The sequence below is a fragment of the Hippichthys cyanospilos genome, chromosome 3 (genome assembly GCF_059441005.1).
Source record: "Hippichthys cyanospilos isolate Australia breed blue-spotted pipefish chromosome 3, RoL_Hcya_1.0, whole genome shotgun sequence".
Classification (NCBI taxonomy): domain Eukaryota; kingdom Metazoa; phylum Chordata; class Actinopteri; order Syngnathiformes; family Syngnathidae; genus Hippichthys; species Hippichthys cyanospilos.
The window spans coordinates 19566462-19591797 of record NC_142371.1 but is presented as its reverse complement, the minus strand read 5'-3'; the positions used below and the strand labels follow the sequence as shown (position 1 = coordinate 19591797).

Sequence of the window (25336 nt, the reverse complement as noted above, 5' to 3'; positions counted from 1 at the left end):
ATCACTATTAATCATGAAGCATTAACATCACAGCGGTCCCTCGCTATAACGCTGCTCACGTTTTGCGGCCTCACCATTTTTTATCACGGTATGTGATTCCCTTGATCCAATGTTGAATTATGGGCAAAATGGTTAATATTTGGTTCTGGTCGAAGATCTGTGAAATACACGAGTTACTATTTTTAACTATTACTATTATTAATTTCTTATGTGTCCAATCTACCAAAGTTTGAACTTTGTGAGTGTTTAAATGAGAGCGAAAAAAGTGAGAAAATGTTCATTCCCTTTTGAGAAAAGTGTATATGGAATATTATGAGGGTTTTTACAGCCTTAAAAAATGTATAATACTTGTCACGGATTTCGCCTTTTGTGGGATATTTTTAGAACGTAAGTGAGGAACCACTGTATTATTAACCATAAAATATTACTAGTTTTTCATTTATTAAAAAAAACAGTCAATTTTTACACTTTGCATTGCAAAATCATCTCACGGGCCGAATTAAATCAATTCACGGGCCAGAACCGGCCCACATGCCGTATGTTTGGTATCATATTTTTTGCTTGTGCGGCTTATTAGTTTGAAATTTACAGTAGTTTCCTGAAGTATACAGTTTCGAATAATTTTTAAAAAAAAAGACCAATGCTGGTATCCGTCGAAATGCCAAATATCACTGCCGATAATTGTTTGCCGGTGTTCAAAGCGTGCGCCACTGCAATTTTCCCATTTGGCGAAATTCCCAACCTCCCATTTCTCTCCACTGCGGCTTTGCGTCGGCGACCGCCGAGGGGTCCGAGGAAAAGCTTTGCGGCTTCAAAAGCCCGGAATGAAAAATTGATTCTCCGTGTGATTTTGGGCAAAGCGTCACAACGTTCTCAGATGACCCCGCTTTCTCCTTCACCGTACGTCGGCGGCGAACGGCCCGCGGCGACTCCGCGAGAGCGAATACAGGAAGCAAACGCTGGGGTTTTCGGATCTCGCGAGCCTTTCTTTTCAACCCCCGCCGACGCATCGGGCTCGGATGGCCGCGTCACATCTGCGGGTGGCCCGACGCGAATGGCGACAGGAGTGCGATGTCGGCCGTTGTTATTAGGCCGCCTCGGACGGTGCCCGCTTCATTCCGTTCTGTCATGCCGAGTAATGGAGCCGCTCCCTGCTGCCTCGGGCTGCGGCCGGAGTGAATCAGGACGACTTGCGTGAATACGCCGCACGCCAGGCGTGTGCGCTCGGGGTATCGCGATGTGATATTGATATTGATTATCGCACACAGAAAAAGAAATGTTCGATTATAGCAGTCTACAGCCAAAAGCTTTTAAGTTAGCGCTGGAATATGAGTGGAGCTTGGCCAGGGCTCTTTGGCGCCGCCCTAGATTTTTTTTTTGGTCGCACATGTTCGTAAATTATTCCTGACATGACGCACGATTCTTTCAGTTGCAAAAAAACAAAACAAGACCAGAGGTCTCCAAAATGCGGCCATGGGGCCATTCCTGGTCCCCCATTCACATTTTTGCGGCCCGTTTTTTATTTTGACATAGTCCGTGATTGTATTTAAAAAAATAAATAAATAAAACCTTTGTTGGTAGGCGGCATTAGATGTGTTAAAAAATAGTCTTAATTTAGCTCATCACCTTAAAGGGATACTGTGTAAGATTTGACAGTTTTTCATAACGGGCAACAGGAGGTGCTGCATTTACCATCGTCTGTAGCTATAAAAAAACATGGCAGCCTCTGGAGGTGCTCCACAAATTCATAGTTGTTCCACAAATTGACACCTTGAACACATTGCCCTCTGGTGGCAGTTAAAAAAAAAAAGTGCAGAGACGCCGCACTGGAGTTTTGTTGATCTCGCAGGGCTCAAATCATAAGAAAAAAGTTGCGGAAATTTACAGTTCCTTATTTGTGGCGTGGACATTTTGCACATTATTTTTGAAAAAAACCTTACATGTTGGATACATTTCAAGCTTATTACTCCGATTAAAATAGTTATAAGGGAGAGGGGGCGTGTTAATCAATGTTAGTATTGGACGGTATGCGTTAAAAAAGACGAACGGCGACCATTTTACGAGAAATTGCACAGCGAAGTCAAGGACGTTTGGTGGCCTTCATTTGTACACAAATTGTACTCGAGAAACGTGCAACCTGTGTCATTTCCTTCGCGTGATATGGAATTGTTGGGCAGCTTACGAATGAGGAGAAGAGTGCAGCTGGAGCTCAATGCTCTTCGTGCTAATTGGCCCATACTTCAATCACAGCCAGCCAAGTGTGTTCTCGTGTTGTCGCAATGGATACTCTCTCTCTCGCTCTCTCTCTCTCTCTCTCTCTCTGTCCAGCACACATATGCTGAACTGGTTCTGCCCCCCCCCCCCCCCCCCCTCCATCCCTCTGCGGTATGTTGCCGTTATCCCTCCACGTCTTTATCTTTCGCCTTCTTTCATTCTCCCTTTCACCACCCCACTTCTTCCCTCTTTGATCCGCGTCATGTCGACAAGCTGCCACTGAGTGATCGCCATGCATACTGTTCAGATACGGTCTAATACATGGTAAACGGAAGCCGTAGTGGAAGAATTATAATGGTTCAATGTAAACGTATCTTGTACAGTGGACCCCCGGGTTACAGCGTCCCTGGTTTATGTTTTTTTCCTGTTGCGATGTGGAATACTGAGCTTTTTCGTCCCCTCTTTAAGGTATTTACCCCGCTTTGCGGCAAAAACAACTGTCATGACCCTAGGGGGTTGGCTGTATTTGTGTTGTTTTGTCTCCGTGTCTCCATGCGACGCGTCACTACAATGCTGGTCTGCTATTGGTCGGCGTCTCCTCACGGAGATGCTGGTCTGCTATCGGTCGGCCTCACTCGTTTCAAAATGGCGGAACGGCTTTGTTCTGTCGCGAGTGGTTACGAAACCGTATTTAGAGTGCATTTTACTGCTCAATTCAAACTTGAATGGCTAGCCATGAGTCCCAAGATTGCTAGTGATGTTAAAGAGACAAGTAACAAGATGATATATATGAAAAGGAAGCTGAAAATAATCAAGAAATTCGGAGCTAGCCTAGCCTAGGCTACCCTTGCTAGGTAATATGGGCATAACACGCGCCACTCAAAGGTAGATAAATCCTTTCTATGTTTTTTATTTATGATTTCTGATTGTATACATGTATATTATATATACGTAGCACTTACTATACTATTTTGGTACCAATTTTTAATATCTATGAACAATTTTTATGTTTTTACCTGGGGTTCTAAACGCATTAGCTATTTAACATAGGTTTGAATTGCCCGCCATATGGTGAATTCGCCTTACGAGCCCAACCGCGGAACGGATTAATTTCGTAACACGTACTACTCTTTATTTTCTAAATTTAACTCATATGTTGTTAAGACGGCGAACGGTGTTTAGCCGCTAAGCTAGCAAGCTGTAGCATGGAATCCTATGATGTTTCCATCCGAAACATTTCACTTCAAAGGGAAAGCGTTGAAAGAAGAAACTCGGGGACTGAAATTTCACCCACATGATGACAACATGTCAAAGTTCAACACGGCATGATCATTTAGCTATCCTACTCTCACAAGGTCCATCATCAGACTTTGTCGAAGACATTTTAAGTTCAAATCTCGACCGTAAAACAAATTTATGCCTTCTGTCACCACGTGTGTACCGTATAATTTCACTGTATCATTTTACTGCACATGTACCGCGCTATCTCCATTTCCCTCCATAGGAGACATTATCAAATTTCACAAGTTATCCATCAAGGCTCTATGCTGCCAGATGCTTGCAGATACAAAAATTCATAAAGAAAAAAAAAAAAAAAACGTGCCACGGGCTGATAACTCTATTAGTGCTTGCCGCTTTCATGAATGTGTTTTTTTTTTTTTTCGCCCCCACTCATACGGGGTAGTTCGAGTCGAGAGGGTGGCTGATTTAAAACGGAAAATCAACGGCGGCTAGCAGACAAATGACAATATATTGTAATTATACGCACGCTCATTCAGAAGCACTCAAATATTCAGACAAGAGGGGCAAACGATGGCTGTACTCACATTGCTATTATCCTGTTAAAGCTTCCGTTTTTTTTTTTTTCTCACGCATTTTTAGGAAGAGGCTGACTTAAAAAAAAAAAAAAAAACTCTAGCAGGTGGATTCCATTTGTCCTTTTCGTGGTTTATAACCTTTTGCCATTACAAACGGGAACAATCACCTTGACATTCCACTCTGCTGTTCCTCCTTGACGTCATTTTATTTTGACATTTCGAGTCCCTTCCGATTTCCATGTGATGACTGGGAACTGAATTTCAGCTCCGGGCCATCTCAAGACCTCGGATTTAAAAGTTCCTTCCCGGACTCTGACTAAAGACTCGTGTCAAAAAGATGCATGAGGATCGGATCTCTGTTATATACGTTTCCTTCGACTGAAAAAACGTGCTTTGGCGTTGTACTAACAATCGTTCAACCTCATTTAAAAAAAAAAAAAGCATCATGACACATCCCATACGCTTTGTGTTGCACCGTTATAGAGTTTTCATAGACTAGAACCCTGTGCAAAAAAATTGTTGCCTGCGACAGCCAATATCACGTGAAAATGTAAATTATACACCCAATTTATACATAATGAATAGTGAAATTGAGAAGGAATAATGAGGAAAAAAGGAGCTCGACATGCTAAGATAAGTTAATATATTTAATAAGGTAATAAGAGTTAATAAACGTACTATTGCCAAGGGTTAAACCCTAGCTGTCTTTGTTTTTCGTGTTACACTTATATGACTGTGTTTAGTTGCAGTGTAATTGCAGAGTCGCAGACATGGTGTTAAGCTTAAGTACAAAAACAGGAAAAATAATGAGTGTGAGTGCAGTGTGTCATGCAAGTAGACCAGCGCCTGACGACCAGAAAAAAAAAGGTGAAATTATCCGGGTTTAAACAGATGTGTAGACGAGAAGCTAGTGTCTAGATTACATTTCAAATAGAAAGGACGGTAATGTGTACTGTGGAAAAACTTAGCGGTTAGACAGCTGATCAGGAGCGGAGGCATGCGTCGCCCATTAAAACTCAACGCAATTAGAACGCGTGAGCAAAAATTTAGCAGCTCGTTGCACTTCACGCAAGACAACCATGGAGTGCTGTTCCTAATATTTTGGTTCAACGTTCAGCTACGAGAGCGGGTCAAAATATTAGAAAGACCACTCAGTATGATAAAAAGGGAAATAACTGTTCAGGGCTCAATCATGAATCCTTTCTTTTCCGCGTGTTGAAAATGGAGTTGATCTCACAGCAGCGTCAGTATGCGAGGAATTTGCATAATGTGCTGTACATTCATGAATAAAACGCCAGGCGCGGATTGTTGCTGGCTTTTTTTTTTGTAAATAAGATGCAAAATGAAAATCAGCAACATAATGTATGGAAAGATTTCAACACCAGGATGAAGTGTTTCTTAAAATAATCAAGAGATGAATCAGTTGGCAAAGTTGTTCGTTGCATAAAGTAACAAACAGAGACAGATTAATAACAACAATTTGCAAAAGGAAAAAAAAATTAATTGACCATATATGGACATTCAAAATGTCTGCCAAACAGCAACGTTACCCCGCATTGATACAGCTTGCTTCACAGTCGGAAATTTTATTTTTAGTACCGTCAAGTGATAGTCATTTTTAAATAATTAATCGCGAAATTTTCCGTTATTAATTGTGATTAATTGTATTTTTTGTATATTTCCAATGAAGCTCGTCACAGATGTGAATTTTAAGTCTTGACGATCAAAGAAAAAATGTAATGTTTCAAAAAGGTGTAATAGCGAGCCAAGACAGTTTTATTTTTGTATTTTTTTAATTGAGTTTTCCAATAACTTTCTTAAAAGTAATTCCATTATTGTCTGTCTTTGTGCCGGTGCGAACTTAACTGAGTTCAACTGCCACAGGAAGTAAAGAGAACTGGGTTAACTTTGTGTTTTTAACGCTTTCTAAAATTTGAATGAATCTCCATAGTTTGTGGTAGTCTATAAAACGACGTGAGTATTTTTCGCCCTATGAGATGCACATAAAAGCCATAAAATACACTGCATAAACAACTATTTTTCATTTTTGGGGGGGGATGAAAAAATAAAAATAATAATAACTTAATCACAATGTAAATCCTTCCATTTTTACCTCGAATTTTTCTAAATTTTGATACGCTATCTATGTTCTAATTTTGAAGCAATTCATATGGGTACAAGGCACAAAAAATTTGATTTTTTATAATAAATTAAGAAATTTTATAAGAAGTGTGATTTTATCAAATAAATCCAGAAACCGTTTATGAATCAACAAAACAATATATTTTAATTTTTTTTGGTTGCAGTTTGAATAAAAAAATAAGTTGAATATTGAATTGAATCATAATTATATTCTTTTAAACTCCTATTTGGTCTTAGCACCGATCGAAGCAGTCTTTGAACGTAATCAAAAAGTATTTTTTTTCCATTCTTCAGATACTTTCCACTAATCCTCTTTATTCTTCATTTCTGATTGAAAAGCTTGACTGACTCATCTGACTGTTTTGTTTTGTTCCCTTAAGCGCGGCTCCATCTAGTGGATGCACAACGCAACCCCATCCACTACTGTAGCTTCTATTCTATGCTCCTTATAATGCGGTGGATCCTATATATGACATTTACAGTGCCCCTTATTATCCGGTGCACCTATAAAATACAGTAAGTGGAATTACGTTAAAGATTATGTTCTCTATTTATTTATTTTTTTTAACAATAACAGAAAAATGATTTTTTCGCCAGTCGCACACTGTTGCTCCACTGCGCTTGCACCAGCGCCTCCATTAATTCTCTCATTGATCGACCAGACACTGGGATCGGCTAACCACATCTAAATCAGTCCCTAATTAAAAGAGCATGATGAAAAGTAGCAGACACTGCAGCCCGCCAGGACCTGTAAGGTGAAACGTGTTTTAAGGGAAAAATTGGTGTGGCCGCGCGCCACTACACAACCTGGCTGTGCATAGTAATGACTCATAATCTGATTGCGGGGATAAACAGATTAAAGTGGCACAGAAAACCTTAAGTGATGACTATCGGGTTTTTGCGCAAGGTCACGTGCAGGCACACACTTTGGATGAGGATTAAAGGCCAGTCAGGAAAAATCAAAGGTTGACGAAATTCTCACTTTTGTCTCACAATTCTGACTTTCTTCTCATAATTCTTGTTTTGACGTCAAAATAGCCACGTTAATATCAGAATTCTTGCAGCACCGTTCTGACGCGCTTGAAGTAGGAATTCTCAATTAAGAACTCCAAAATTCTCACTTCAATGTCAGATTTCTTACTTAAACATTCTGACTCATCTAAAGTCAGAATTCTCAATTGAGAACTCTGACTTTATAGTCCAAAATACCACTTTAATGTCAAAATTTCCACTTTGACATCAGAATTCTTGCAGCACCATTCTGACGCGCTTGAAGTAAGAACTCTGACTTAATAGCCAAAATTCTCACTTCAATGTCAGATTTCTTACTTAAACATTCTGACTCACCTAAAGTCAGAATTCTCATTTGAGAATTCTGACTTTGTAGCCCAAAATCCCATTTTAATGTCAAAATCCTTACTTATTCATTCTGACTCACCCAAAGTCAGAATTCTCAACTGAAAACTCTGGCTTTACAGCCCAAAATACCACTTTAATGTCAAAATTCCCACTTTGATATCAGAATTCTTGCAGCACCATTCTGACGCGCTTGAAGTATGAATTCCCAATTAAGAACTCTGACTTTGTAGCCAAAATTCTCACTTCAATGTCAGATTTCTTACTTAAACATTCTGACTCATCTAAAGTCAGAATTCTCAATTGAGAACTCTGACTTTATAGTCCAAAATACCACTTTAATGTCAAAATTCCCACTTTGATATCAGAATTCTTGCAGCACCATTCTGACGCGCTTGAAGTATGAATTCTCAATTAAGAACTCTGAGTTAATAGCCAATATTCTCACTTCAATGTCAAATTTCATACTTATTCATTCTGACTCAACCAAAGTCAGAATTCTCAATTTAGAACTCTGCCCCAAAACCCACTTTAATGTCAAAATCCTTACTTATTCATTCTGACTCACCCAAAGTCAGAATTCTCAATTGAAAACTCTGGCTTTACAGCCCAAAATACCACTTTAATGTCAAAATTCCCACTTTGATATCAGAATTCTTGCAGCACCATTCTGACGCGCTTGAAGTATGAATTCCCAATTAAGAACTCTGACTTTATAGCCAAAATTCTCACTTCAAGTCAAATTTCTTAACCATTCTGACTCACCTAAAGTCAGAATTCTCAATTGAGAACTCTGACTTGTGACTTTTTTCCTAAATGATGAATTTATTGTCGGATTTCTGACTATTCTCAAACTTCTTTTTTTTAAAGTCAGAATTCTGTCTCTACTTGAAATCCAATAAATAATAGGAGAATTCTGACTTTAAATTGAGTAATAACTCTGACAATACTCAAAATTCCCAGAACGACGTAAAAACTCTCACTTTATTCTTTGAATTCTCGCTTTCACGTCAGAATTCCGAGAAGAATAACGTGAGAAATCTGAGATAAAATTGAGAATTCTGCCAACCCTTTTATTCCTCCACTGGCCCAAATCTTTTTCAGTAACACACTCCCGCAGCAGCGGGCATCTGTAATCCTGCGAGTCGTAGATTGAATCTGTGTCAAGCGCACGAGCGAAATTAAAGCAAATTCCGGAGATAAATGGCAAGTTGTTCTTTTCGAGTCGCGGGCGCCTCGTTTCGCCGAAGCCCAGACAGCGAGTCGGCATTAAATCTGTCGCTGCATAGCAATGTCGGGTCGGTGCGGCGTTATGGCGCAGCGCACGAGCAGAAGGTGTTAGAAACACTTCTCTCAGCCTGTCCTATAAGCTTAATGCATCCGTTTCCTTTGCAAAAAAAAAAAACAACAAAAAAAAAACAAAGCAGCAGGAGTGAACACAGTGGAGGTGTTTTATTCTGTTTTGCGGGGACTCGTATGATTCCCTGGAGACCAAGCTGGCAAGAGGTTAGTGAGGGGAATAACACAAACTGATAGTGTTATGCTATTATACAGCCGCGGGGACCAACTAATCCCACGTAGTGTGTTACGCACTGACGAAACCATAAACATCTTATATTGTCTTTAAATCAAAGCTGCTTGCTCAAACGCTGACACTTTATTATCTCTTCATCTTTTCCACTTTGGCGAATCTTAATACCGAGAAGCTGTGATAACTGCGATGCCCGGATTTAAAGGGGCCCTATCATGAAAATTCTTTTTTTTTTAGAGTGTCAGAGCATGTTCCAATGTTGACTTCTCACACTAAACGCTCCCAAAATGTTATTTTCCTTCATTGATGCATTTTTAACCCTTGCACACCTTTTTATACCCTACTTGCGTTTTTTTGTACCAATGTAGTACCTGCTTTTGAGGGAGGGATAACTAACGTTTTTAATGATTTTTTTTTTCTTTAAACCACTTTGGCGCCATCTACTGTCTTAAAGTGTTACACGCAAGTCATTCGAGAAATTTAAATCTGTTGGTCTATCTCAACCACCGCTAAAGGGCTCGGTTCAAAAATTGCAGGAAATACAATATAACGTCCATCGAAAAAAACGGGGATTATAATAAGTGTGGGTATGTCCAACCTGGTACCCGTGAACACATGTGTCCTAATTATTTAGTACGCCGAGCTGCATGGTTGTATTTTGAACTTTAACACGATTATATAATTCGCGTGAAATTTCAACTCACTCGTAGTTTTTTTTTCAATGCTTTCTCCTTTAATTTCACAAAGAAATCATCGAAAAGGTCCCCCATCGGTACCATGTATGCACACGGCTTATTCTGCACTCTCAGCAGACAAAGCCGAGCAGATGAAACATGACTTGCGTGGGGCACGATGACGATAGTAAGCTCTCATACCACCTGTGCAAGAGTAAATACACACCAACGTTATTTGAGTTAAAACATCTCCCGCCCGAGCAGATAAATATGACTTGAAGAAAACTCATGATGACAGAAGAAATTGTACCACCCATGCAAGGGTAAATATACTCCACCTTTTCCACATGTTTTAGTTACAAAAGCCCCACGCAGTAGGTTTCCATGGGGACCAATCTAATAGGAGGAACGCGTGTCAGTGAGTACCATCAACAGACATAGTTTTTCACTTTAACGCCTTCAGTGGCATGGACGAGAATTCTCATCTTTTAAAATAGCAATAACAATAAGAAATAATGAAATTCTTGTCAAATGCGTTTTTTTATGAAGGGTAGCCGACACCCTTGACTATAATGCTTACCTAATATAAGCCAATTGAGCACTGTATTGATAACTGTGACCATTTGATGGCGGAGTTTCCACACTTACAACACAGATATTACCTACATGCAATTCAAAGTAAGTCTTTAAACGACATCATAAAGAGAGCGTGACAGCCACACAGGTGCGGTTTCAGTAAACAAGATGTTTCACTTCCTGGTTAGAAATGTCATCCCCATAAAACATATTTAATAAGAAATTAAATCGCCAAGGTCCCAAATGTAGTTTATATGTGTAAAGAGGAAGAACATCATGAAGTAGGTCCTTCAACGTTAGTGACACCGAGTGTCGAGCGGCGGCAATTCATCTTCTGGTTACTCGCCGTCACTGTGAAATGTAAAACGTGTGCGCTGACCCCATGTCTTTATTCTCAAAAGCATCTGGTACGGTCAACACAGCGGAACCGCGCGCGTGAATGGTGTTTCGTCGTGACACTTTTTCCAAAGGCTGGACTCCTGTCATGCATGATATCACGCGGGACGTCGGCGGACTCCGCATGACCTCGGCTCAGCAAACGGGAACGGATTAACTCCGCGTATCCACACGTTGACTAAAAAGTAACTAGTGCTCCCTTGCCACTTTGCACTTAATGTTTTGAGGCTTCAGCGCTTTGCGGGTTTTTATCGACCGTCAGATATTGATAATACTCCGGTACCTCTACTTACGAACGTCTTTTGCTATAAAAAATTCAGGTTATGAAACGTCTCTTCGGAAAAATATTGTCTGTTGATACGAAGGAAAATTCAGGATACAGAAGGCAAAAATTGTTGGTTTATAATACAGGTGTCAAACTCAAGGCCGGGGGGCCAGATCCGACCCGCCGCATCGATTTATGTGGCCCGCGAAATGTTGATTTGACTTCAGGTTTCTGGCTAATATACCGAATTTGCAAGTTGTCATAAATTTTTGATCAGGGTCTGTTTTTATGAACTGTTTTTACTCTCTTCTGATTTAAAAACTAGGTAAATGTCTGACAAACACACTTGACAGAAACAATAACGAAAATAAAAATGAGTTTGACACCGAATGAGACACGAGACAACAGCGCTCGCTCGAACAAGACCGCACTGTAATAAATACCGTATAAAATACTGCACAAAGATGTTCTGCCAATATATGCAGTACTCAAATAACCACCAATTGCAACTCAGCTTGTGAATGTCACATGACCAAAAAATGAGCCGTGATTGGTCCCTCCCGAGTCATGAGCGCATGTAATGTCACTTTCACTAGGCGGCAAGTGGAAAAAATGTGTTTTGCACATGGAAAATCAAATGTGAAAATCAAAGACAAAATATGAAAATAACCAAAAAGGTTTAGTATTTTTTCCTAAGGGAGTATGTGTAATATTTTGCATGCATCTGTGGGAGCTTTAGGGGCATTACGGTAAATGCAGCAATACGCACTCCTCCTCCGCTGTTCATAGCTATAACAGACATGGCGACCTCCAGAGGGGTGCCACCCCCCACGTTAAATAATTTAATGATAAGTAGACCTACTTTTACATTTAAAGCATACTGTTGGTCATGAAGAACACATTTATTATTATTTATTAAGTTTTTGTAATCGTTTTTAATGAAAAACGGTATAAATCTTACATATTGTCACTTTAGGTATCGGTGGCTGGTATCGGCAGAAAACATTCATTCATCACTGCATTTCTGTTGGTTTGAATGAGATATTCAAGAAGTTATGAATCACCTTTGAAAAAACAATAAAGCTGTGATTTTGGGGGGAGAAAAAAGAAAAAAAAAACAACTTCACTACCAGTCAGACTACCTGGATTCAAAACGTATTTTATCGTGCCAAAAAACAGGAGGGGGATACAAGCAGCTGCCGGTATTAACAAGCAGCGATGATTTCATTCGGATTAAATCTGCTGTCGATAATACACAGTGCTAATTCCATTCCAGATGCGAAAACTCAAATTAGCATTGGTAAAAACTGCATTTATGTAAACGGGAATTTTTCATTCCAACTCCAAAGGGAAACTTGGCACCGGGTTGATGGGGTCCAGTCAAAGGCGGCGCCGAATGCCGCCCTTTGCCGGTTGCGTTTTGGACACCGGGGTGACAGAGGTCCCGGGAGTCTCCGCACGGGCCGGCGGACTCTAATGAATGCCCCCCCATTTCCTCTTTTTAATCACCACTTACGCTGTCGCTTCCGGGCCCATCAATCACAGTGACGGACTGCCCCGCTCTGCCGCAAAACATGCCAGTGTGTGTGTGTGTGTGTGTGTGTGTTCCTGTACGGCTATACTTGTGAGAACCACTTGGAGATTTATACAGACATAGTGAAGGCTGGTTTTTACTTGTTCAGACTTTTTTTTTTTTTTTGGGTGGCCATTTTATTCTAATAATACAAATAAATACATGTATTTATTTTGGCAGACATTTTAATACTATTTTTTTTAAATAACGGCGGCTTAGGAAGTTCACCCAAAGATAAATAAATGAACAAATAAAGGAATTCAAATTTTGGAAATCAGCGTCTAAGTTATGTTCAAAACAGATATGATTGAACATTAATAATAAGATTATGGTTAGAATTATATAAAGATTATGATCAGAACAAAGAAAGGGACCAAATTTCATTCATCAAAAACATTTATGCTTATGTTTAGAACTAAAGTATAAAAAGTATCATGTGAAAAAGATCAAACAACACACACACACACATACATATATATATATATATATATATATATATATATATATATATATATATATATATATATATATATATATATATATATATATATATATATATATATATATGTGTGTGTTTGTGTTTAGACACAAACACACACACACACACACAATGTTAGAAGAGCACTCTTGTGCACGTGTGTGTGCATAAATATTGCAGTTTAATAATAGCAGGCTGTACACATAAAAGTCACGCAATGAGCAATGTCCCATCTGTCACTTGCATGCAAAACTACGTTAAAGCAACAATGTGCAATATTTAGACTGTTTTTCATTCAAAAGGAATAAATGAAATGATTATAAATTTCAAAAACTTGCAAATAAATGTGTTCTTCACAACCAACAGTATGCTTTAAATATAAACGTAGGTCTAGTTATCATTAAATTATATAACGTGGGGGGGTGGCACCCCTCTGGAGGTCGCCAAAACTGGATTCATCAATGAAATCTGCAAAATAATGATTTCAATTTGTTATTAAAATAATCATTAGTTGCTACTCTGGCTAAATGCCAGTGTCTTTATTTACCCATGGGTCTTTTTATTATTACGTGTGTGTGTGTGTGTGTGTAGAAGTGTGTGTATATTACACAGAGTCATGTGAAGCTGTGAGTCAGTCGTCTTCCTCCACACTGGTATTCCCAACACAGACGTTGGGCGTTTGCACAGGTTTGTGAACTGAGTGTGCGAGTGCGTGTGTGTGTGTGTGTGTGTGTGTGTGTGTGTGTGCGCTTATCATTCTCTGTCTCTGCCAGCCTGCCCTCCTCCTCTCTGTCTGTCTGTCTCCATCTCCACCTGCTCATTACATGACTCCCCGTCATTCTTGAAACATTTGAGCGAGTTCTGGCTCGGCTCCTGTCGGGCCTCGTCCAGTCCTGTCGCGAGCCCGCGGGCTGCTCCCCGAGGTTAGCGCTTTGCGCAATATTTTTTTTTGTAATATTCTCAGATAGGTTGTTTAAAAAAATAGCACCGTAATAATCTTGTGGAGTATTGATTACCGTGTTTTCTGCACTATAAGGCGCACCTAAAAGCCTTATTTTTTAAAAAAAAAAGCTGACGGTGCGCCTTATAATCAGGTGCGCCTTATATATGGATCGATATTGAGTGGGATCGGTAGATGGGGAATGACGTGATGAAGTAAGCTTTACCTGTTTCTTTTTTGTGAACGAGGTTGCTCATATTGACATTGAATTATTATGCGATTGAAAGTTATTGTTTGAGTTATTATTGTTATTACTTTGAGTTTTACTATATTGTGATTGAAAACGTTTGAAAATATGTCATTAATTGAGGGTGCGCCTTATAATCCGATGTGCCTTATATATGGAAAAGTTTGAAAATGCGTCATTAGTCGAGGGTGCACCTTATAATCCGGTGCGCCTTATATATGGAAAAAGTTTCAGAATGTGTCATTAATTGAGGGTGCGGCTTATAATCCGGTGTGCCTTATATATGGAAAAAGTTTGAAAATATGTCATTAATTGAGGGTGCGCCTTATAATCCGGTGCGCCTTTTACATAGAAAAAGTTTCAAAATGTGTCATTAATTGAGGGTGCGGCTTATAATCCGGTGCGCTTTATATATGGAAAGGGGTTTGAAAATATGTCACTAAACGAGGGTGCGCCTTATAATCTGGTGCGCCTTATAGTGCGGAAAATATGCTAGAAGAATCTTGTTTATTATGAGATACATTCTAGAACAGGATACGATTCGATTCGACAAAAGCAAAAGTCCAGGCGCAGATGGATGGTTTTGATAACTCGCCTCATGAGGAAAAAAAATGTGGGATATCTAGAAAATATTCGCTTTAATTTCAATAGAAAATGAATACAAACTTTACAGCAGTGTTATTCACGTTCTACCTATTTTCAAATGTATTGAAATGACCCAATAATTACAAATGAAATCAATCAAATTCACTGGGTTTTATTATCCTTCAAGATATTAACATTATTACTCTCCTCCTGGTTGATATTTTTGTCAAACTCAGCCGGCCGGATTAAAAAAACTTTAAGGATTCAGTTTGCCCACGCCTAAAAAAAACAAGAAGACACCCGGGAGCTGAAATTTCCCCCGGATGGTGACGACAAGTCAAAGGTCAACATGACACAGGGGGGAGTGATGGAGATTGATTATGAACTGATAGAGGTATACAAGAGTCCAGATGTTTTTTCCACTTAGTTATCACACTGGGATTTGAAAAAAATTGGAAATGATTTCTTTTGCTCTCATTTTCTCAACTCACAAAAAGACACAAAAACAGGTTTTTTTTTTGGACAGATTTGTGTGGACTTTTAATATCCACTTTGCTCACGCGACACTCATCCATATTGTATTCCACAGCGCTAATGTAGCCATAAGCTAACGCGCATCACTGGCATTTTAATGAGAACCTTAATAAGGAAGCAAAATATATGAGAAATTTGAAGCCTGATTAATATTTGAACACAGAATTGAGGAACAAACGTCCTCGGCGGGAAGACCATGGCCCGGGGACGCGGCCCTTATGAATTTGCTCGCAATGGAGAGACGGGTGATGGTGATGGAGGTTGAGATGCCGTCATGTCATGGAGGATGGAGCCTGGACATGCCGCCGAGCCGGTGAATGATGGAGGTGACGGCTGGGTGGGAAGAAATACAGAAAAAAAACAACAGAGATGATTTCGAGACGCCGTCAGGTGAATTCTCCTCCCCGTGCTTATATAACGCTCCAAGCCACGCGCTGACGTCGGGCGAGTGGCGCCACAGCTGCTTCTTTGATGCTAACTTTGCTGATCTGGCGCATACGCAAGCCGAGGCTTCTTCTATGTGTTCATTCACGTGAGTTTGCTCCATTACCGCTAATTAACTTGGCTTGCTAAGAAGAAAAATCAATAGAAGCAATGGGGCCTGAACAAGGAAGCAAACTAGCACTAGGAGGTACCAGCGGGAACGTGCCTGTGATCTATTGCCACCATTTCACTTGATTAGACATCATGAGCGTTTTTAATACGGGGCGACTTCCATAGTTTGGGGCGACGGAGGAGCGAAAAAACTGAAACAAGACACCAGGGAGCTGAAATTTCACCCAGATGGTGACAACATGTCAAAGTGAAAAATGGCTCAACCACTTCGTTATCGCGCTGCCAGAAATGGTTAAAATACCGCAAGAATCATCATGAGGAAATTGACCCAAAAGTACCGTCATTCCCCAAATATAAGACGCGCTTTTTTTCCCGAAAATTAAAGCCAGTATTATGGTTGCGTCCTATGAACCGTACCGTTCAAGGAAGATTGAGTTTTGACGCACAGTTTTACAATAATTACCTGGGTTAGCATCCAGCGTCTTTTGCAGCTAACAGCAGCTCGTGTAAGCTGAGGTTATTACGGCATTATTTGCAAAAACAGAAGCGAGCAAACCGAACCGACGTCAGAGTCCGTCCTTGTTCACACACGGGAATACGACTAAAATCAAGAGGATCACGTAAAGGTTATGATGTCCCCAGCTGATTCAAACAAGAGTCCATCGGTTAGAGAACACGGAACGGTATTTTATTCGACTTATTGTGTTATTTTAGCATAAACGCACACAATCATAAATGAGGTGAAAAACGTATGATGCTCAACTACGGGTATTAATGGCGTTGCGAGGAAAAGTGTAAACAACTGCGCCAAGTGGCGAGGCGTTCACTGACTGCTCACAATGTGGGAAATCTGAAAAACGCTTAACGTGCGACAATTATATAACTTAATCATAAGAAGACAAGAAAATATGAAGGGTTTAGGAAGATTAGATTTATTCTGTTTTTACATTGTTGACAAAGTGTTGGTGCGTCTTATTTACGGTCATCGTAGAAAATACCAGAATTTGAACCCAAAATTATGGGTGCGCCTTAAACACAGGTGCGTCTTATATTTGGGTAATTACGCTAATCAAAATACTGCACAAGGTTACAAAATTACCTCCAGAACCAATTATGTTTGTAATTAAAATTACCACCGGACTAATTTCATCGATATCCAACAATGAAAGATCAATCCAAATTTTGGCTCCCAAAATGACATTTTTCTTAAAGCGCCCACGACCGGGTAACTAGTTTAACAATCACAATCTTCTCCTTCACAACTTCCCTCAAAGAATGACAAAAATAGTAAGACACAAATTGGCTCCTGGTTTTCCCATCTTCAAAGTAAATTAGTTTTGTTTATCTCATCCACTTGTCACCGTCGGATACGCCGCAGCGTCACTTTAACGGCTAATTAGCTGAAGCTAGCTGCCGTCTTACTGACGTTGTTTTGCTAATATTGACTCGGCAGTTAAAGTTTATTATCATAACCGGTTTCAACCGTTTTTGTGTTTGCTGAGCTAGTGGTTAGCAGGTATATTCCACAAATAATCGATTACCAAATCGATCAAAAATTAGTTTTGCACCGTTAGAAAACACTGAATGGTATTTTTGTGCTTTTTTTTAAATAATTCTACAAATAAAAAATAAAAAGCAAATCGGGAAATAGACATTATTTTTTTTAATAGTATTAATTCACAATCAAAACCAATGATCAGCATTTTGGCTGATTTTTTTCGATTTTTCGATTTTACCACTAATCAAACCATGAAAAACGTGTTTTTGCATTGTCAATTCGTAATAAAGTAAAAATAATTCTATTGTAAAAAAAAAAAAATAATAATAAACGGATGAAAATGTAAACGTTATTTTGTTATCGAAAACAATGACCATCATTGTTGCTGCTTTTTGTTTTGTTTTTGATGTTACCAGTAACCAAATCATGAAAAACGCGTTTTTGCATCGTCAATTCGGAATAAAGTAAAATAATTCTATAAGAAAAATAAAATAAATGGATGGAAACTAACCATTATTTTTTAATCATATTAATTCACAACTGAGTGTTAAAATGACTTCATATTTCAACCAATCTTTTGATATTTACATCATATGCATTTCACATCAAAGGGAAAGCGTCGAAAAAAGGCGCTAGGGAGCTGAAATTTCACCCAGATGGTAACATCATGTCAAAATTCCAAATGATGGCATGACCACTTACTTATCACTCTACCAGGAATGTTCAAGCCTTTGGCTAAAATATGCTCAGAATAATGTGGAAAAGAATAACCCAAAATGGTCAAAATATTGCATAAGGGTTCAAATTCCTTCTATTCAAACTGGAAAAAAAAAATTGCAAAAGCCCGCTCGTATACCGGCGGTTAAATAACTAGTGTCAAATAAAATCAAACAAAAATAATGACGCCGTAACTAAGCGGGACAAACATAAAGTGAGGAAGCTGGCAAGCGCCGTCCGATTGCGGCCATATTTTTTCCAGCGTGAGCTCAACGTTGGCGGCAAGTCAAAGGATCATTATGACAAAACGTGACATAATATTATCAACCCGATCGCCGTGAACTCAAGCCAACGTTCGCTCAAAAACGCAGAAAAAAATAGATATAATAGCTGACACCTCATAAAGTTGGCATATTGGGGAATTGAGCTGAAGTTTGTAATAATAATAAACGGCGTGCACCATCTGTGGATTTTGCCCTGTCTGAAGCAATCCAGCGGAAGCGCTAGCAAGCGATAGCGGGCCCGTTTAATGTTCCGATAACATCTGCGATGGCTGTCAAACAGCGCTCGGGAACAAAGTGAATATAGGAGCGCTTCATCTACGCAACGCTTAACGGCGAGGGGAACGCTTGTATTGGGGGCGGGGCTCTTTCTGTGTCACTGTAATCGCGCAAAAGCGCCGAGCTCTGATCTCGTTAAAGGCTAATTGATGTGCTATGCTAATGAGCTTTACCTTAATGGGTGGTGTTAGAGAGATCACCGTGTTGTGTGTGTGTGTGTGTGTGTGGGGGGGGGGGGGTTGTTACATCACACAGATGTCATGGGGGGGCCACAGGAAGTCACCAGTTGCAGGATGACGATGGGAAGGCGGCGGAAAGAATCGAGGCGCAGGAGGATGGGATGAGAAAAGGGATGAAATGTGGAATGTGCGGGGGGGGGGGGGGGGGGGGGGGGGGGGGGGGCTGAGCTCCAAGGCTTTTTCTGCACGAATCAATGAATCAATGACGGCGGGGTTGATGAAGCAAATGGCTTTGGAAGAAAACAAATTTCCAAATGTTGATTTACTTCCTCTCTACGGAAAGGGAACAAAACAATAACAAGTATCGTAATAATTATTATTATTATTATTAACTATTTCAGCGCCAAACGGAAAAAGCAAGCCCGAGGGTACCGGCTGATTTTTTTTTTAGCATTTTCACTCATCTTTTAAGGCAGACAGAATATTATGTGCTATATCATATGAAAGATTAATTTCCTTTACTTACTTAGAATTACAAGTATGTAACGTATGTGTAGTATGTGTGCAAACTCGTGGAAGTTTTTTCGTCCCCTTTATGGCATTTTCCTGCTTTACGGCATCAACAATTGCAAAATTCAAACAAGCCGGTTAGTGTGCGTCGCACCTCGCTCATACGTCATCACGACCGCAAGATGCCGGTCTGCTATTGGTTGCCGTCACGCTGTCACTAAGATGCTGATATGCAAAAGACTTGATCTGATGTGAGTGCTTACCAAATTGTATTTGTTGTGCTTTTTAGCGCTTAATTCAAACTTGAATTGGTTAGCTATGGGTCCCAAGATTACTGGTGATGTTAAAGGGAGAAGTAAGAAGATGATTAGAATGGAAACGAAGCTGGAGATTATTACGAAATACGCAAAAGGCTAGGCTAGGCTAGGCTAGGCTAGGCTACCCTTGCTACGAATTAACTAGCTCAACGTCAATCAAAGGTAAATAAATTTTCATTTTTCCTTCACATATTTTTTTGTTTCATTATGCACATCACATACAAGTAGCACTGACTATACTATTTTGTTATTCATTTTTTAAATGAATAACATTTATGAAATGTTGAATAAATGAAGACATTTATTAAATGTTGATGTTTTCACCTGGGGATTTTACGCATTAGCTAATTAGCATAGGTTTCTACTGCCCGCCATACAACGATTTCGCCTTACGATCCCAATTCCGGAACGAATTAATTTCATGTGGCGGATCGTCCACTGTAGTAAAAATGAATAAACATTATTAGGAATTTTGGAGGTTTTATTATTACGCGATGACACAGGGTTTGTGCCTGCGCAAGTCATAATGTTTTTAGCATTTAGCTTACAAGTACTTAAGTCTTACTTGTGTCGTAAGTACTTGCAAATATGTTTACTTGCAAAAACGTTCGTATTTAACTATAACCTTGCATACAAGCTTAATGCCACCAGGTCTACTGCTGCCACCTAGCGGCTGGAGGTCTAAATTGCACATGTATCTTCAGTTTTTGCTCTTACGCAACATTATTAGGCTATTTCTGTGGTATAGAATTTAATTTGTTGACAGATGAATATGTTCCTGAAAAAATCCATAATACACACAAACGCTGCCATATACGCTCGTAACCACTCGACTTTTCTCCTACGGCCCTTGTGAATTTCCACCAATCTTGTTCTACGGCTTTTACAAATCTCTCCACTGTCTTTCCTGTGCCATCAGACAACTTCCGCCAGACCTTTCTCCAACACCTGCCGTCATTCCCATCGATTCTGTTCTCCTCGGCCATGTCAAGGTCCCGCGACGGTAAATCACGAGAGAGAGAAGCAAACATGGCCGTTTCGAGCTCATTTTTCTGGGTGTCCAAAAACGCTTCAAATTGAATGTCAGCACCCCTTCAATTGAAGATTTTTTTTCAAAATATTTTTCCATTCAAACAAGTATTTACTTTTTTTCCACTCATAGTTGTGGCGGACGTAGGCACAATCCTTTCGGTGCCAGAGTTTTTATAATATTTGTTTTTGGTAACACTTTAAAAGGTTGTAGCTTGAAAATAATTAGCAGTAAAGACACACTGCAAATGCCGCTTGGTGCAATTTTGCTACTTTGCTGCGTGAAGGGTTCAATCTTATCGTATCATCACTAGTACACATTGTTGTACAATAAAATTGTAAGTCACTGATTACGTTTTTGGATTAGAGTTAGCTGAGTTAGCTTTGTTTCCTAGCTAGAAAAGATTTTGATGTAAAATGATGTGGTGGGCCAGATCCGGCCCCCGGGCCTTGAGTTTGACACCGGTAAGCCATAGCATATACTCGCAAAACAGTTGGGTAAAAAAATCAACCATGTGTGACTCAAACAAGGGCCAGTTTGACCCACTCTTCTGCAATTGCAATTTTTTAGGTTGTCTTGGGGTCTACAGACGGGTCAAATTGACCCGAAAATTGAGTCAGTTCCTTTTGGAAGCCCACAGCCAAAAGTTTTTGTGCTTCTTTAATGCTTGTGCACTATTTTGTCCAATCCTTTGATTTTCCAATCAAAGGTGTTTCTATCAAAGTGAAAGCATTAAAAGAAACCATTAGGGAGCTGAAATTTCACCCAGATGGTGACAACAGGTCAGAGTTCAACATGACAGTTCTATTTCGTGTTGAATCTACCAGGAGTATTCCATCAAATGAAAATATTGTGGAAAATATTACCCATAAATGGTCAAAATACTACACTAAAAAATGTGGGTATTAAATTGTGCTAAAATATACAAAATAGATCAATTTATCTTTTCCTACTGGGAGCTCAGCACCTTAACCTCTGACCCTAGAATCTTCTATGGAGCCAGTCTCTTCATTTGTGTCCAATGTTGTGTCCATTTTGTCTCATCGAGACTATAAATTGCATTCAATGAAACACCAAGACATCATCGGAAAAAAGCGGCATGTCCTCTACGGAGCGCGCCGGGACTTGCTAGGCCACCTCCATTGAGTGGAAAGATAAAGTCCATAAACAAATGTCAACAGTGGACACAAATGAATGAAGTGTCTCTCAGGGGGAAATACACCGCAGCAAAAGTGCTACTTTGCGGCCGGTGCACTGCTGCAGTGCGCCTGCGTGCGCACCGTCGGCGCGCTCGCTCACCTGTGGGTGCGAAAGGTTCCCATTGAAATGGATATCGGCTTATTCGCGAAATGGAGCGTGGGGGGGGGGCTCTTATTAGGGGTTACGCTCATAATTATTGCACAATAAATAAATAAAATAACAGTCGGGCTGCTTCCTTGTGGTCAGCAGCGTGAATTTCAGCCACAGGATTCATTAGAGGCGAACAATTCCGGCGGCTCGTGCCGATGATGGCGGCGGTTTGTTATTCACCTCAAGTGACGTACCGCAAGGCACAAAAAAAAAAAAAAGTTTCAACTCCCGACGCCCCCGAACGAGCTGTCTTGCCACGAGAAGTGTTTGAGTCCCATTCTATGGTGATGGTGGTTTTAATCGGCGTCTCACGCCCGAATATCCCGCCAATATCATCACCGGGGGGGGGGGGGTGAAGCGGCCAATGTTGCGGCACACACACACGCACACACACTCACACACACACACACAGGAGGGAAATGAGCATCAACAGATATGATCGAGCATCTGCAGCGGTGCGGCGCACCGGTGCTCTTTTCGGACTTGACAGCAGCGCAAACTCACAAGAATGAAATTCCTTGCAGACAACCCCCCCCCCCCCCCCCCCCCCCTCCCTCAAAAAAAAAAAAAAAACATTCATGACTGAACGGAATGCCGGCGCGTGAGTTTGCAGGCAATGACAGAGGGGTCAAATCTCCGGTGCGCCAGCCGCTTACACCTCACCACCCCCGGCCGCTAAACATGCCGACACCCCCCCCCCCCCCCTCTCTTCATCCACCCCCCCACATCCACCCCTTCCTCAGTGTCAATCCCGCTCCTTCTCCCCCAAAATACGCGTGAGATAATTTCCCCCAAAAAAAGAAAGACACTTACTGTTTTTCAGCAGCCTTTCCCCCCTCTTTCCCTGCGTCCCTCCATCCTTTTTCACATCCTTCCGTTTTGAGGTATCCGTTTTTGCGTCTGTGTGTGCGAGCGCGCGCGTGTCCACCCCGGGCTCCTCACACACACTCACTCACACACACACACTCTCACACACACGCACACGCACGCAGAGAGACGCCGGGAAAATATCTCTCAAAACATACATATATGTTCTACATGGCTCCACCGATCTCTCTCCCCCTCTCTCTCTCTCTCTCGTCCTCCCTCCCGCTCTCTCTCTCTCTCTCTCTCTCTCTCTCTCTCTCCCTCTTTGCCTGTTCTTTGGTTAAAATTCAGTATATGCGCCCCGTCACCTAGCAACCGTCAACCTCTCTCTCTCTCCCTCTCTCTCCTGTTCCCTCCCTCCTCCCTCCCCTCCTCCCTCCATCACTGGCGACACGTGTTGAATGCTAAACTTAGCGGAGCGGAATAAAATTAATAAAGGGATGGAGGCTCTATCCAACCCCCCCCCCCCTATTCTCTCCCTCTCCTCTCCCGTTCTTTCACTCTTGCTCGTATCATAATGCAATATAAATATTTACTAGAACCACTCAGCCTTCTTATTGCGCCCCCCCCCCCCCTCCTTCCCCACTGAGCTCTTCTGCATTAACCCCTCCCACCCTGCCTCCTTCGTCCTCATCCATCCATCCATAGCATTCCCTTTCCATCCTATCGCACATTTCTGCCTCCCCAAGCAAAATCGAGGCGCAGCAGAAAACGGCGGCGCTTCACCGGCCGCTGTCAACGCGTTAGCATTGCGCATCGAAAAAGTCTACACACCCCTGATCCAATGTTTTGTGGGCTACAAAAGTGTTTGATTTATTTAGGGAGAAAGTCAAAAAAACTGGAAAAAACGTGGTTGCATAAGTGTGCACACCCTCTTCAGTGTGTTTGGAATTCCATTAAATTCAAATAGATGTTAAAAGAGAGTCATTATTTCATTTCAAGTGTTTTGCAAAACCTTTTTTCTACCATGTTTGATAACCTGTAGAGCTCAGTTGTTTTTTAGGGAGGAAGGGGGGGAAAAAAAGTGCTGGTTGCATAAGTGTGCACACCCTTTTTATAACCCCTGTGATTAAAATGGACAAAATATATTCAAACTCATGTTAAAAGTGAGTCTTTACGCAATTTCAAGTGCCCTGTGTGAACCTGTGTGAAGAGAAAACTTTTTGCGCCCCCCCCCCCCAATTCGACACTCTGACTATAAATACGATTAACATCCATAAAAATTCTATAAGTATACCTGAAGGCGTATCCTTTTTAACATTAATAAAAGAAACAAATCAACCTTCAGCTAATTATTTTTTACAGTGTTTACAGTTTACAGCTTAGTCTGAATCTGAAAAAAAAGTGCATCAAAGTGTTTTGCTTCCACTTTCAATTTCATCATTCCATTCATTTGGTACCGTTACCATTGTTCAGTAACTTATAATTGTTTTTTTTTTGAGAAAAAGAAGAAAATTGAGTGAAAAATGTGGTTGCATAAGTCCGCACACCCTTATAACTGGAACGAGGCTAAATGCGCAGGTGGTAATTTGACAAAAAAAAAAGTCACATCAAATGCTCACTTTTACAAACTGTTTTCCCATCAACTTTTTCTCCTAATAGTCGACCTTGTAAAATTATATAAATTTACCCTCCTACAACTAAAACTTTTTTTTAACTCCCATTATTGCCACAGTTAAAATTACGTTTTCATTTCCCTTGCATTATTTTCTCATTAAAAAATGTAAATCGGCCTTATAAAATTGCGACTTCTTCTTGTAAAGCTGCAGCTTTATTTTCTTGTAAAACTGCAACTCTCTTTTAATTGCAGCGCCTTTCTGCATCGGAAACATGCGAGCTTAAAGTCTCGCATGCGTTGATAGGATTGCCTGACCCCTGGAGGGCTTCGTAAATGATGGCCGCACACTTTGGTTCCATCTAATTAAATAATCATCAATATGAGACGGATGCCAATATGTGCTCACGCTCGTGTGCAAGGCCATGTGTGTGTGCTGTACCTTTATGTGTGTGTGTGTGTGTGTGTCAATAGGTGCTGTAATCCTTTACGGTGCGAAGCTTGATCTGCATTTAGCCAAAAATGCATCTGCTCAGGTAATTCATCAGGGTTTTGCAAATTCCAGTTTGCACAATTTGCAAGCTGCACCCCCCCCCCCCCCCCCCAAAAAAAAAAAGACATTTTCTCATATTCACTATGGCAAGCAGTACAATCTTTCTACAGCAAACACTGGGCGCTTCCACTTGTTATTTCAAATCTAATTCGTTCTCCTTGGTCAGCAGTGGGCATATCCACTTCTTCAAATCAAAAATGCATTATTTATTTCCTCCATTGGAGTGAAGTCAACCCTTAAACACCTCTTTCACACACTGAGAATATTACTAAGGATTGATATATATATATATATATATATATATATATATATATATA

At 40.5% G+C, this 25336-nt stretch overlaps 1 protein-coding gene across 1 annotated transcript in view; it reads right to left on the bottom strand.

Annotated features, from left to right (window-relative positions):
- grin2db (glutamate receptor, ionotropic, N-methyl D-aspartate 2D, b) overlaps nucleotides 1–23185 on the bottom strand; it is an 84827-nt gene extending 61642 nt beyond the window's left edge. Inside the window, exon 1 of the mRNA XM_088410059.1 lies at nucleotides 22858–23185. The gene's annotated coding sequence lies outside the window, so the exon portion shown is untranslated. The remainder of the gene's footprint in view (nucleotides 1–22857) is intronic.
- Nucleotides 23186–25336: the final 2151 nt, after the last annotated feature.